General features: G+C 40.2%; 1 protein-coding gene across 20 annotated transcripts in view; it reads left to right on the plus strand.

The window, feature by feature from the left end:
* Positions 1–12572: 12572 nt before the first annotated feature.
* adgrl2a (adhesion G protein-coupled receptor L2a) overlaps positions 12573–14683 on the plus strand; it is a 100277-nt gene continuing 98166 nt past the window's right edge. For 13 of the 20 annotated variants that reach the window (XM_058401566.1, XM_058401553.1, XM_058401556.1 and 10 more), the window contains exon 1: positions 12573–13151. The gene's annotated coding sequence lies outside the window, so the exon portion shown is untranslated. The remainder of the gene's footprint in view (positions 13152–14683) is intronic. The other 7 variants (XM_058401545.1, XM_058401547.1, XM_058401551.1 and 4 more) reach the window with 2 other exon arrangements.

Raw genomic sequence — 14683 nt, forward strand, 5'->3', positions numbered from 1 at the left:
TTGTGAGATTGTGTTTTGGTATTGTGTTGGACCCGTTGTTTTCATACAAACTGAGTCAATTGCTATGAATTTGAAAGTTGCACCCTGACCGGTTGGATCCAGTCTGTCATCACACACACACACACAGAACAGAGAGAGAGAGAGAGAGAGAGAGAGAGAGAGGCATGCTGTTCATTCATATTCACACTATTAACACACTGGCACCTGAGCACGGTCCCCACTCCCCCAGTGTTGTGGATGCAGCCGGTGACAGCAGGAGCTGAAGGGAGGTCAGTTGACAAGATGTCATAGCAAGCCTCTGATCATTGGGTTGTAATTAGTGCCTTGTTGCTCTCAGATGTGTCTCTAGCCGAGCAGCGTCGGCGGTGAGAAAAATAAGAGTGGTAGAGCTCTGACGGCAGAACCCTGGCCCCGATCCAGAGCCTCTCAAATCGCTTCCTTTTCTCATCTCCTTTCCCTCACGTCACATGATTGCTGAAGCAAAAATGGCAGAATTGCTTGTGGATTCGCTCCCAGAAAAAGACAGAACACTTCTTCCGAGTGTTAGAGTTCAGTCTCTTATCTCCGGGCTGGACTCGCTGGGCTCACTGGGCATTGGGACATGTGAAGTCCTGTTTTTTTATGACTGCAGCTGGTGTGTATTCTGTCTATGTCACCGTGGCTCCTGAAGGATGGGAGTACAGACATATCTAGCCGTCCTCTGTTTTATGAGGCAGATGTAGCATTCGGGAATAAAAACGTCCACACGTTGTGTGTGGTGAATTACGGTTTAATCTACATAACAATTTCTCGCGAAAAGCAATATGTACAGATGTAATGGAAAAGAATGATTTTTAAGGGCATTTTTCTTTTTTACATTTTATTCTGAAATTGCTTTACGTTGTACGAGAAACGGACAGGCGTATATTTAGCTTTACATTCCATAAAACACTCTCGGTTTCTCAGTTAATGGAGGCTGAAATGTTTAATAAATGATTTAATTGTCCCTAGCTGTTTAGCTTCAAGCATTACAGGTTACGTGTGTTTGCATGTGTACGTTAAAGCCTTGGATTGCATTTGGTATTTCCTCACGTTTTTTACTCGTACTTTATCAGCATCTTATTTTACAAGTCATTTTCCGACTGGTGGAGAGGGGGGGAAAAAACTAATTAAGCCTCAATAAATTAATAGGGCAGGAATTTTCCAGCAATTTCTCTTTGTCACAAAACTCCACCACGCATTGTGCGCCATGCTTTATCACTTAAGTGCCCGAGACCAATAAACACAAAATACGACGTCGGTCTTTTCCGAAATGAATGTGAAGTCTCTGTAGAGTGTGTTAAATTGCTTTCACCCCCTTAGCTGACCCTCTGAATAGACAGTTAAATTAAGTACACTGACGACTCTCGCTTTGCTTTTTGATTCAAATAATTGGACGTTCTAATAAGCCAAGGAGATTTTTTATTAATTCTACAGTAGACCTTGACCATATTTTACTAGAGAATACTTAATACCTTCACTTTAAAATGGCAAGTACTTTGAATTGGAATGAAATTCACTGTGACCTGTAATCAAAAATCAATACCAATGAATTGAAATAAACAAATTATCCAAAACCAACAGGTAAATCCCAGGTCAAGGTGTCTCCTGGCATTCTAATGGATCTGTTGCTCTTTTTTTTTTTTTTTTTCGTCACTCAGGTGACACAGCTCACTTTAGGGACACTGCTTGCTGGAAGTACTTCACTGGAGTTCTTTTCAATCAAGTGTTTAGACCACAGTGCAGGGAGCTGGGGAGGCCCCAACCTCGCTCAAGAATATTACCAACTCACCCAACCTGCATCTTCACAGTTATTGCTTCCCAAACTTGCTACTCTGCAACAAAATGCCTGAAAATATTATTAGAACTGCTGGACGTCTCCCAGTTGTGTGAACTAACTGATTGCTCTGTTGTCCTGTAACCGTACGCTCCTGCTTCCTCTGTAGCACAATGTTGTATTTCCATTCTCTCCGGGAATCTCTCCGGAATGGTTTTGTGACATAGATTAAGCATAGGATCGCCATCGATGGTGACGTTCGGTTCACACTCTCCGCCAAGCTTCACAAACATTTCTCTGCTGGCCTTCACGCCGTCATCGCCACCTGACAAGATATCCTCAGAGCTGCTGGTACAATAAAAAAAAAAAAAAAGCTTCCTTGTGAGTTCTTTAGAGAAGTTGTTTCTTCTTTCTCACTTTCTCCCCAATTGGTACAATTCCCACCCATGACAGCGACCAACTGGAGGCGGTAAAAGCTAACACACAGTAACTCCGAGACACGCAAAGCTACTACATAGTGCAGCATGACGCAGTCGGAGGAACATGCTATCTGCCCTCTTCCACATATACGAGATCACAGATGCCTGTGATTGGCTAGTGTTTCTCTAACTGACAGGGGAGAGAGAGTATACCATTCCTTCCCACCATGAAAATCAATTTTTCTCCTTGTAAATCCCTCCCCACGGCTGTGGTATCATCGGAATTTCAACTTACACTTTTCTGTTGCGCCACTCAGGACCTGTAAGTTCTTAGAAAGGATAAGAGGGTTTCTTTTTTCTTCCCGAAGGGGTTCGACTCAGACCTCACTCTGATAAAGAAACACTCTGTTGTCTGGTTCTACCTTCAAGCATTCTGCTAGAGCAGTGGCAATCAACTAAAAAACATTTTTAAAGGTCTAGCTACATCAAATTCCTTAAAAAGATCAGGACCAAATGACTCTTAGTGATTGATTCACGTCTATAAATATGACCAGATTTAGCCTCTGAGACATGTGTTTTGAACCTGAAGTGGAGAGTACTTCTCTATCCAATCTTTAAACATTCATTTTTTTTGTCTACAGAAATCAGTGAAGACTCTCTTCCCTTCCTCTGAGCTGCCTTCAGATCACATCATTTACATAAATTCATGTGATTGGCTTCAGCAGAGGAACTGAAACTGATGGGTTTGGATGGTTTCTTTTTTCCTAAATGCTCGTTTTCATCCGCTGACATATTTTGCTGGTTCTAGATCTTGACCATGCTCTGCCAGTCGATGACCCCTGCCCTAGAAGCACAAGCTTAAGGCCCTGAGGATTTTAGGCAAGCTTGTTGTTTGTCTGAATTGTGCTTTGTTCCGACTGGCTTTATTGAAACTGTCGTCTGGTTCTGGTTCCATCCGTTTAGTGTTTCCCAAACTGGGATGATGTCACATTTCACTCAAGGCAGCCATTAGTCATTGCTAGTCTGGCCATTATTATACTATGATGTAGTGGTGGCACAATGTACATGGTAAAACATGCCGAAGTGGAAAATCCTTTCCCAGCATTAGTGAGCTGATTTATGTGGATCTATCATTTGTGCACTATTCTGTCCTTGGAGTCTCTGAGTAAACAAGATGTCTAGTAATTAATCAGTCCGTACGCTACGGTCCTGTTGCATGAATCTCACCTTCAGACACATGGATGCACTTTTCCTCCAACTGTGAGGTCTAAATTATGGTTGGAAAAGTCATTTGTTATTTGTCTGGCTTTACTTATTGACCATGAAGCTATTTGTTGACAGATCAGGGATGTGGTAGCTTAGTGGTCGGCCTACTGATCAGAAGGTTGTGGGATTGAATCCCAGGTACACCAAGCTGCTACTGCTGGGCCCTTGAGCAAGGTTAATGCTTAATGCCCTTAATGCTCAGTTGTATGAAATGAGATAAATAATGTACGTTGCTCTGGATAAGGGTGTCTGTCAAATGACTTTCTTCTCATTTCTATATAGAAATCTTCCCAGAATACAATACGATTCACTTTTCTTAATCCCTGCCAGAGAAGCTCTTACCTAGTGCACAGCAGTGGCCAGATAGTCTAACCCCACCCAGCAGATTATGATTAAGAGAAGGACATATCACTGCGCACCCCTAATGACATGTTCGAGATCGAGGAAAATGACTCCGAAGATCGGGGATCAATTCTGTTAATCAGCCGCAACATCAGCTTCATCTCATTAGGTTAAATTTCGTCCTGGCACTAATGCTCTTACTACAGTTGGACTCCAAAACACTAACCATGTATGTGGTCTGAGCGCCCGGTGCCCTCTACCCTCCTGGCAGACCTTTCCGCAGACCTTTCACTGTGCATGTGGGTATCGGTGCCAATCCGTCCTCGGCTGCCAGGTGCAGGCACAGTTTGGTCCAGGTCCAGTCTCCACATTTCCCTCTACAGCTCACCACATCCCTTAGGATACGAACACATCTGTGTTTGCCCTTCTTTTGCAATCCCGGTACTAGTTTTTTTTTTTTTTTTTTGCTGCACAGAAATGTCATTTACAAACACTACCATATCTTATCTCCAAGCCTTCGAGAGGCACTGGTTTTGCCTTGCAGAAATCTGAATAAACTTTTCTAATATCCTCCTAATATATTTTTTATTTTCTCGGGAAATTATTGGCGCTTCATAATCGATTAAAGTGCAAGAAATTTTCCTTTATTTCAACAGTTTCGAGACTCATAATGCAAGTCACTGTCGTACATTTATATCAGTTGCCTTCCATCCACGCAGGCCGTAGTAAAATGAGACTAGTCAGGTCTTAATGTAACCAACAAAAGCCGGATACAAAATCCATACAAACTCAATTAGGAATCAATTTGAGTTTGTGTCAGACAGTCTGGTGCCAACAGAAAGGGTTTTCTATCAGCTTATGCGCTAGGAAAAAAAAAAAAAATGCAAACGCTTTTCATTTAAATATTTCACATGCTTTTGCTTTAGAGTATCTTAGGCGATGCTCTTTTGTTGTTTTGCCTGCATGCTGTCTTGTTATTTCGCCTCATGGGTCAATCCGCATTCAATGTTTCCTAGATAAGTGCGTGGAGAACGTACAGTACCTTTAGAAGAAGGGGGAATGCCATGGCTGTTGCTGTTACATACAAAAATATAAATATATATATATATATATATATATATATATATATATATATATATCTTGTTATCCATAGAAAGAAAAAAGAAACAGTGCTGTTTACATAGAGGCCATATAAACAGAGCAGTGCTGGTAGGAGGTGCTGGATATGTACGTAGAAGAAAGAAGTAAGTGTAGGTTTAGCAACAGAGCATTCATACATGTGTCTTTTATAAGAAAATAATAATAATAATAAACTGTATGGGTCTAAAGTACGCTGCCCTGTGCCAGAGTAAATAAATTTTAAAAAAAAAAACAGCTCTTTTACTTTGGAAAACATAATCTTTCCATGACTTCTCATATTCATTTATTCCGAATATCTTCCCTGTACCGTTTTTAGCTTGGGTTTTATTGTAAGAATGTCTTCGGGTGTTTTCTTTTTTTTTTTTGGTCTGCTTAGAAGCACAGTGCGGCACTCTCGGGTGCTTTGATTCCCTGATCTTTCAAAAAACAAAAGCAACACTCCTCAAACGTTCCAGCCTCAGTCCCCTCAACATCTCCAAACACACACACACACACACACTCCTGCTCTTTTGCAAAATATGTCTTGCTTTTACTGTGTTCTCCTTTCTGCATAGCTTGTTATAAAACGCAAAGCTAATTGTCTGAGTGTCTATGACAATCATCCGCTGAGAGGTTCCATCGCTGAGCCTGCCTAGAGGAAAGAACGGCGAAGGCTGCAAATGAGAGGAACGAACTCCAAGCAAAATGGAAGACGAGTAGCCATAACCCCCCCCCCCCAAAAAAACCAAGAATATATATTAATAATCAAGGCCTTCGAGACGTTTGTGTGCATGTAGGAACGGAGGTTGATTTTAAATATTTCTTTCACACAAATTTCTTTCTCAAATATTTGAGATTTTTTTTTTAAAAATGTCCCGGGATCTTCTAGGATCGGTTGCAAGGTCCCATCCTTGTATTCACCATATTTGATGAACAGCAGAGCGATAATATATTATTTTACGTCTAAACGTTCAGAGCTGCATCCTCTGGAGCTAATTGTGATCAGTGATGAATAAACTAGTGACTATCTGAAGAATATCAAGTGAGGGCATTTTAAATAGTTCTAGATCAGGAGTTTTCAAAGAATCATATGCATTTAATTGTAAAATTCATTCCTGCAGTACATAGCTTTACTTCTTCCTCATTGTTTAACTGTCTATAAAAATATTTCACTTATTTATTAGAGTCATAGAGCTGTTTCTTCTGGAAATTTCCACCTACAGAGCTGGCATGATTTCTTGTTTTAGAGTTATTGGAAAATCCATTCAATCCCAGTCGAACAGACGAATAACGACCGGAATTCGCTAATAAATATAGCTTTGATAGGAGTGCGTTTTGATTTATGCCACTGTAACGAAATACAGAAATGACTGACCCTCCGGCTGCGCTTCATAGTTCCTGAGAACGTTGCGTTTAGACGGATGACGGTGAAGAAAATGAGAACGTGATGGTAATATAGACTTCCAGGACATCCAAGGTGCAACCTAAAATTGGGAATATTATCTCGGAAAGCGTCGACATGACCGGAGCGAGATCATAATAATAATAATTGTGTAATGTCTAAGTAGCTAATTTGACCCAATTACCTCAGCTATTATGATATGAATGATGTGTTCGTATTCACGCTTAACTAACATGACTAGCAAACGTAGACGGAGAGCATGGGCATTGCTTTTGCAATATTGCCTGTATTATCTCTGCGAATTCATTTCAATATTTTATTTGCTTGACGGATAATAGAGCGCCGCTGCCCTCGATCAAATCTATGGGTGAAAGTCGGTGAGTGGTTTCATTTTGAAAGCTGTTTGGTGAAGAGAGGAATAATATACTCCAGGCAAGGCACATTTCAAAAAAGGCTGTCTACACTTCAGATTTGTGTGTGCATGTGTGTGTGTGTGTGTGCGTGTGTGTGTGCGTGTGTGTGTGTGTGTGTGTGTGTGTGTGTGTGTGTGCGTGTGTGTGTGTGTGTGTGTGTGTGCGTGTGTGTGTGTGCTGGGTGGGGGACACTACGAGCATTAATATTAAGATTCGCTCAGAAATTTCTCAAGGGCTACAGAGTGATGCAATTGGACCGTTCATCCGCTCTGCCTCTCGATTGGTGCCCTACATATGGAAGAATTCCAACCAATGAATGACAAGTGACTGATGACATCACCGGCTTTATTCTACACACTACATGTGCCTCTCGATTTCTTTTTATTTCCAGCCAAAGTAGCATTGGCATGAGTTACGCGCACACAAGAGAGCCACATTAGCGTCTGAGCAGCGTTTTTCCTGCATCCTAACATTTATAAATGACATCCTCAACCTTTGAAAGGAAAAAAAAAACAAAAACGCATGCTAATTGCTCCAAATGCCAGATGCCTAGTTTGTTTATTCAGGTTAACATTTAGTTCCTGCTGGTTGTTCTGTTGCTGGAGTCCCGCTGTTTCACGCATCAGCTCCTAAACAAGCAGGCCCTCTCCAGGGGCCGAACTCAATCAAATAACATACGCCGTAGCCTTACAGCAGCTTACCGAGGTACCGCCACCGAACAAGCCAGCTATATCGCTTCCAGACAACCCGAATGCACCTTTACTAGGTTGTAAAACAACACTGATTTTTAAATACTCACATTTTGATGTCGTGACGACAATATGTACGCTAGTTTGAAAACAGACTTTAGGTGAAAAGAGTGGGGGAAAGAAAAAAAATAGAAAAAGAAAGAGTGAAGTGTACTCTCCATATTCTCATGCGGATTCTACGGGTTAACAAAGTTTGACAGGGAAATGGGCAGCGATCTCAAACCTGGATTATTTCCATTCGAAAGAGGACTCGCTTACCGCGTGTAGCCGTTTGAGATTTTGTTGACAAGGGTATCTCTTGTGCACTGTGTCCATTGTAGTTTTACAAAAGCAGAATTAACATTAAAATCAGAGCGGCTGAAGGAAGGCTCCGCTGCACAGTGAGCCGGTCCTATAATCCTATCTTCCTAATGGAGTCAGTGTGAAGCCTGAGCAGCAGGGATGTCTTTTGTGGCAAAAATGAATTTCGGGCTCCGGACCGTACAGAGGTCATTCTCTTTTGCTTGAGTTATATCCTCTGGCTGTGTTTACAACCGCTTGCTGGTAGGTGGTATTTTTCAGGGCAAATCTCAAATTAATCGAATGCCAGTTATCGCTCTTGCTGTGGAAACGCAAACGCTTCTCTCGCTCTTGCCATTCTTTTGCTCTTAAACGAGGAGGACTAGTGTCGAGACACTGACCGAAACAAAAAAAAAAAGATATTTACGCACTTCATACGTCAGGTATAGTAAGTTTTGCTTTCTTAACATTTCGGTCAAGCTAAAAAAAAAATCAAGTAAATTTGGAACTGGTTAATGGTGCGGCCCTTGACGTGGGTCAGCACTCTGGCTGAATGCCAAATTTTGCTGTGGAAATATAGCGCATAAATAAATACACTGGATAAACTGCTGTGTCGGTATTACAGACGTTTACATCCTCATCCTCAGATACAGCACGGGACTCATTACCTATAGCAGGTGACGAAAGGGTTTTTTAGTTTAGCATTCACACACACAGCGTACAATTAGTGTGTTCATCCTTTTTCTGGCACTGTTAATGCAAAAAATAAATAAATAAATAAATAAATAAACAATGTAATCACAAGATTCATATTTTTGCCTGGCTTACTCGGGAGGCCAAACAATTGTAATTAAGATTAGCATAATACTCCAAAGCTGTGTATTCATTTTGGCCATTTTATGCATTGCTGAACACTCGCTGAATATATTTTAGAAGAAGTTACGTGTATTTGGAATTGCTTTCTTTAATACCAAAGACGTTGTTTTTAAATTAGTTGAATTAATATAATTTAATAAGAACCAAGCGGACAGACCGAACAGAACAGAACAGAACAGTACAATTATGCTTGTGTATGAAAGAATTTTTTTTTTCCCCTGCTCAATTAAAAAATTCAGGTCATTATGTATTTCTTCAGATTATTGACCTCTGAGGAGTGGTTCCTTTTTTTCCCTTCTCTTATTATAACATTTGCCTTAATTAATATAAAATTATTGATTAGCTTGCTCCATTATGGCAGGAAGGAAGCGCTATTTCAGCGGCGTTATATTTAAAGAAGTCTATTAGTTTTTTAATATAAATCCAATTTTTTTTTCTCTGTGACTTCTAATCCATTTTAGGTGTTGGATAATGAGAGTGACTTCTCTGAAATCTCAAGAACCCCCTCGACACATTTCAGGGAAGTGGCTAACTGTTAGCAATGTCTCCGGTCACATGGTGTTGTTGGAACATAAAGACTATATAGACCTAATATATTTTTCTTCTCAGCTTTCTGTGATTGATCGATTTAATTAGCGAAACGTAATTAGCGGAGGTGTTCCATAATCGTCTCAGTTTAAAACTCTAAAGGTGGTACACGGCTAATATGAAGTGAAAAATACCGGATAATTAAGGGAGGGGAACGTTTGAGGCCGTAATGTTTGACCGGTGTTTAACTTGTTCCCTCGAAGCTGGATTTATAAACAGATTTTCAGGGAAGTTGTGGTTTGGCTTTTCAGTGTGTTGTATGAAAAGCACAAGGGTTTTTATCGCACCAGATATTTCCATGTTTAAACAGATCTATTACGTTGTTTAGAGAAAACATTAGGATGCTCAGCTGGCTTAATGGGCGCGATACACATTGTGGTTATAGAAAGTTTGTGAGGATAAATTCGATTTGGCTGCGCAGTTTGTTGCTGATTTCACACGTGGGGGGGGTTTCACATTTAAAACATAAATACATGATGTTTGGAGCACAGTTGCCAAGGTCTGATTTTTGTAAGCAAATGCCTACAGCTCTCAAACCCATGACCTGAAATATTACCAAGCCATCTGAGACTCTTATTTTGCTTCATATACACATTATACACCAATTACGGCTCCCCAAAAAACAGATCCGGTGGGCACGTTTGAAAGGGTCCTATGAAATAAATGTACTTATGGAACGAATTGCATTAATTCATATTGTCACAGAGCACAACGATGCTCATGTTTTGCTTTTAAAAGGCCAAGATTTACCTTAGCTAAAAAAAAATAAAATAAAAAAAAAGTAAAGCAAAGCTGCTACCTTGTATTACGGGTCACCATATATCATTCTTCTCGATTGAATACAACTAAAGCACATCTGTTTCCACTTGGCTGTCACCGTCACTGCAGCAAGCTTTTCGAGGGTTCAGACTTAACATGGAGTTTTAATTACAGTGACTTTAATAACAGTTGCTAAACCATTTACCTCTGCTTGGATTTGTTTCACAGATATTTGCTTTAGCAGATATCTGATTTCAGAAAGAGAGAGAGAGAGAGAGAGAGAGACACACACACGTTCTGTTAAAGAAAATAAGGCGCACCGGGAGACATTTTCTGGAACGGCATTTGTTTGCACAGTCTTTTCTCTTAACGGTCAAGATATTTGACATTTGTGTAATCCAGAAACCGATGTGGTCATAAAGGCCGCTGAACGTGAGCTTCCTCTGAGGCCTGCCATTACCATTCAGTCTTAACTAGCCCAAACAGTTGTATTTATATTCTAACATGTATAGAATAATATAAAATATTTTTTAACAATTCAGTATGACAGACTGCTTTGATATATATATATATATATATATATATATATATATATATATATATATATATATATATTTTTTTTTTTTTTTTACTCATTTCTTTTACTCTTCTATTAGAAAAATATTGGATCAGTTAAAAAAAAATCAATCAGTCACGATTATTGAAAAGAAGTATAAATAAGAATATAAATGCCATAAAAGGTATATATGTCGAAAGCGGAGCTTATTTATCCATTGAATGTTATCTAACCCCAACGCTGCACAGTTTTCCAGCGACAGGAGAACTACAGACTCTGGAAAACACCAAAAAATTCATTGTGTACTTCATGAAGCCTTATTAGGAGGCGATTTCACTTTCAGGAATATTTTAGATTAGAAATATTCATAAAAAATGGGCGATTGATTCTTTCAAACTATTTCTGTCAGGTAAAAACGATGGTTTAGATATAGAAAAATTCGTATTACGGATAAGCAATTACAAAAATAAAAAAATAACAAACAGCTGTTTTTTTAGTCTTAAAAACATTTGAATAAAAAGGAGTTGAACATGAAGGATTATAGTGTTGTGCCTTCCTGCTGCGGAGTTGCCAATAAATCTCGATGAAAATGTTTAAAGTCTATAGATGTCTGTGTTTTAGTCCGTGTTTACGGCTGTCTGGATGTATTCCACACGAGGATTTAAACCCGAATTCAATCAGAGTTGCTCTAAATCCTGCATTAACCTGGCTGGGAAACTAGCTCTAGAAAAAGGAAAAGAAAAACCCCTCTAAACAAAGTCAAACAATTGCCAGAACGTTCTACAATGTTGCTTCAGGAGTATTTAACCAGTTCAGTAAACAATAAAAAGTTTTAGTCTTGCGTAACTTAATAGAAATGTCATTAATTAATAAGGTCATTAATTATTCTAATGGTTATCAACTTAATTTTATGGAGATTTGGCTGTTAGCATGATGACACCTATAATATAATATAATATAATATAATATAATATAATATAATATAATATAATATAATATAATATAATATAACAGATTTCTGTTCTCACATAGAGACCCCAGTAAGAGGATATAATAAAAAAAAATCTTTATTGCATTATTTAACCCGTCTGTGTCCACATATGTTTTTACGCTAGCACTAATTCACACTCATCACTCCTGCTAGGAGAGAGAATGAATATTTGCCACGGTGTGACCTTTGTTCCATCTGTTTTCTCTTTTGTGCCCCGAAAACCGATCGATTATTATGTAAAATTATGCTTAGGAAAACACCAGCGTCCCCATCACATCCTCCAGCTTTCACCTGGCAGAGAGGGACTCGAATTCATATTTCTCCTGAGCGGTTAGCAGACATGCTAGATTAAAGCCAGGTGTAGAAAAGCCATATTTCGGGTGCCATTTTCTTCAGTGTGCCGTGGCCTCGTTTAGCAGACAAACAGGGTTCATTGTGGAGCGCTAGACAACTCGAATAATGGAGACTTTTTTAAGAAAACGGAATCAAGAGCTAGCTTTAGCTCTTCGACATTTAGCCTACACGGCTTTGGCCTTGTTTGGGTCAAGTTAAGAAATGAAGAGAGAGAGAGAGAGAGAGAGAGGTGGAAAAAAGCACACGTTTTTTGGCGTATATATATTAAATGTGTGAGTTACAGCAGGAAAATGGCCGAATAGAGTACACTGTGAGAAGGACTGAGTCCCCCAAAACAACACCCTCCTTCTCCTTCACAAACACATCCACCATGTTGGCATGAAGAGCCATATAAGTGGGTCAAACGGAAAGGACAATCTAAACTAACCGTGGTGTTTAACTACTCATGGTGTGTTTTGTGTCACTCTGTGTGCGGGTTTTAGATTCTTCTTTGGCCCTCAGAATCGCCTGAGGAAAAAAGAATCCGGTTCGATCCGGTTTTGAAGTGGAGTTCCACTTCAGGTTTTCGCGCCAACTTGCCATGTCTCGCGCAGCAGCATCCGGCGCGCGCCCCTCTCTGTGCGCGTGTGAATGAGTGTGTGCGTGTGCGTGCGTGTGTGTGTGTGCGCGCGCGCGCTCTGCCTTCCTCACCTTTTCGGAAAAGCAGCTCTTCCCGCGACGAAACATCGGCAGCCCGAACGGCAGGAGGAGGAATTCACTGCGAATAAAAGCCGTTCTGACTCACAGCACGGAGGAGCCGTCTCCCTCCACACGCTGCCGTTGTTTTTGTTTTTTAATACAAACACACACACACACACACACACACACATATATATATATATACACACACACAGGTCTTTTGCTGTGTGTTTTCTTTAACCACAGTTACCACAGAGGACAGGTTGCCGTTAGCTGGCCGGTGCCGGTCCCGGTGGCCCCCCACCTCACCGGTCTTCCACTTTGTCTGCATCCTTCTCTTGACTTTTAAAAGAACTGGAAGTGACTCCGACTTCTTTACACGACAGACAGAGAGAGAGCGCGCGAGAGGTAACGGCTAACTCCGTGTGTCCGTCCGCCTCTCAGTGGCGTTATCTGAGCATGCACCGCATCCTCGCGTCTCTTCTTACCGGAGAAGCTACTTCTGCCTCCTCCTCCTCCTCCTCATCCGTCCGCTCCGACACACACTTCTGAAACTCGTCCACAGGTAAGAACCCGTGTATTGTCCTTTATTCTCTGCGGCTCCGGAGTTCGGCTCGTGCGCAAACTTTTCAGTTTTGTGCTGCGCGTGAGAAGCGCCGTTTTTTATTCACACACGGTTTAGAAGTTTGGTTCCGACAACACAAACGGGGTAAATGTTTTATTTGTTTAAAAAGAAAAGAAAAGAAAAGAAAAAAACAACAGTATTACATTCATAACATAGTGCGTGTTTACTTTATAAACTGAACATCCCGGCTGTGTTAGGAGTAATTAAAACGGACGAAAAAAACAAAACAAAAAAGGGGGTAGTTTCGTGGCTAATTGAGAAACGGCTAATCAAAACACAAGCAGATGTGGATGGATTTGCTCCGTCTCGCGCTCGTAATGAGAGGATGAATGGAAACTATTAGCGCGTGCGGCGCGTGCGCGTGCACCCTTCGTGGAGCCGCTGGATTTTTTTGTTTCTTTTGGAAATGTTACTTTTTAAATATTTTCTATTTTATATATATATATATATATATATATATATATATATATATATATATATATATATTGTTCGTAAAGGGATTGTTTTAGCCTTGTATAAACAAACAAACAAACAAACAGTTGTATGTTTGGAGTTTATTTGTTAAACACAGCTCTGAGGTAAAAACAAAAACAAAATTAATTTTTAAATGTAACGGTTACAACCGTTATGACCCGGAACTAATCTGAACATCATCCATGTGATATGTAAACATGTTTAGAGTGAAATCAAAATACATACGAAATTTATGTTTTTGAAAAAAAAAATACATTGATTATGATGACCAACTTGTTTCAGTGCATTATAGATTTCACACACACACACACACACACACACACACACACACACACACTACACCATGCACTATCAGTGAAACGCATTAAAAGTTGGCAATGTTGACCTTCAGGGTTCGATACATGGCATGACTTCAAGCCAAAATTCATTCTCTCTCGTCTAGACAGTATAGTGAGCATGTCTGTCTCTCTCTCAGCACCGGGGCTAGCAGGGGGGCTAAAAGTTATTTTTATTATTATTATCATTCTTTTGTGTGTGTGTTTAGTAAATCTAGGTACAGGGAAGAGCGTTGCCTCAAAACAGACACACATCTAGTTCTGCTTTATGCAACTAGAGAAAAAATTTCAACCTGGGCATGATTATTAATATGTAATAAACGTGTAAATGTTTTGTGCCTTAGCGATACGTTTGCACGCTTAAGTGTCACCCCATGAGGATATGTTTATATACGTATATATTTTTTAAAAAGTGAGATTTCTTGCTGCTCGTATTTCACTCCGCTTGGCATTTTAGAGGCACGCTCTGGCCTCCTAAAAAATGTTTTGAATTCACACACGTGTGAATGCGGCCTGTTTGAAGCCCTGTACCATTAGCATTTCAAAGTGGCCCCTGCGCGTTTCAATAGGAGATGCTCCAGCCCCGTGCCCTTTAGTTTTAGCGGGCCCTGTGGAGCGGGGTGGTGGGTTAGGAGGCGTGCGCTCCACTTTCTCCCTTTTCTT

Source organism: Hemibagrus wyckioides, linkage group LG10 (genome assembly GCF_019097595.1).
Source record: "Hemibagrus wyckioides isolate EC202008001 linkage group LG10, SWU_Hwy_1.0, whole genome shotgun sequence".
NCBI lineage: Eukaryota > Metazoa > Chordata > Actinopteri > Siluriformes > Bagridae > Hemibagrus > Hemibagrus wyckioides.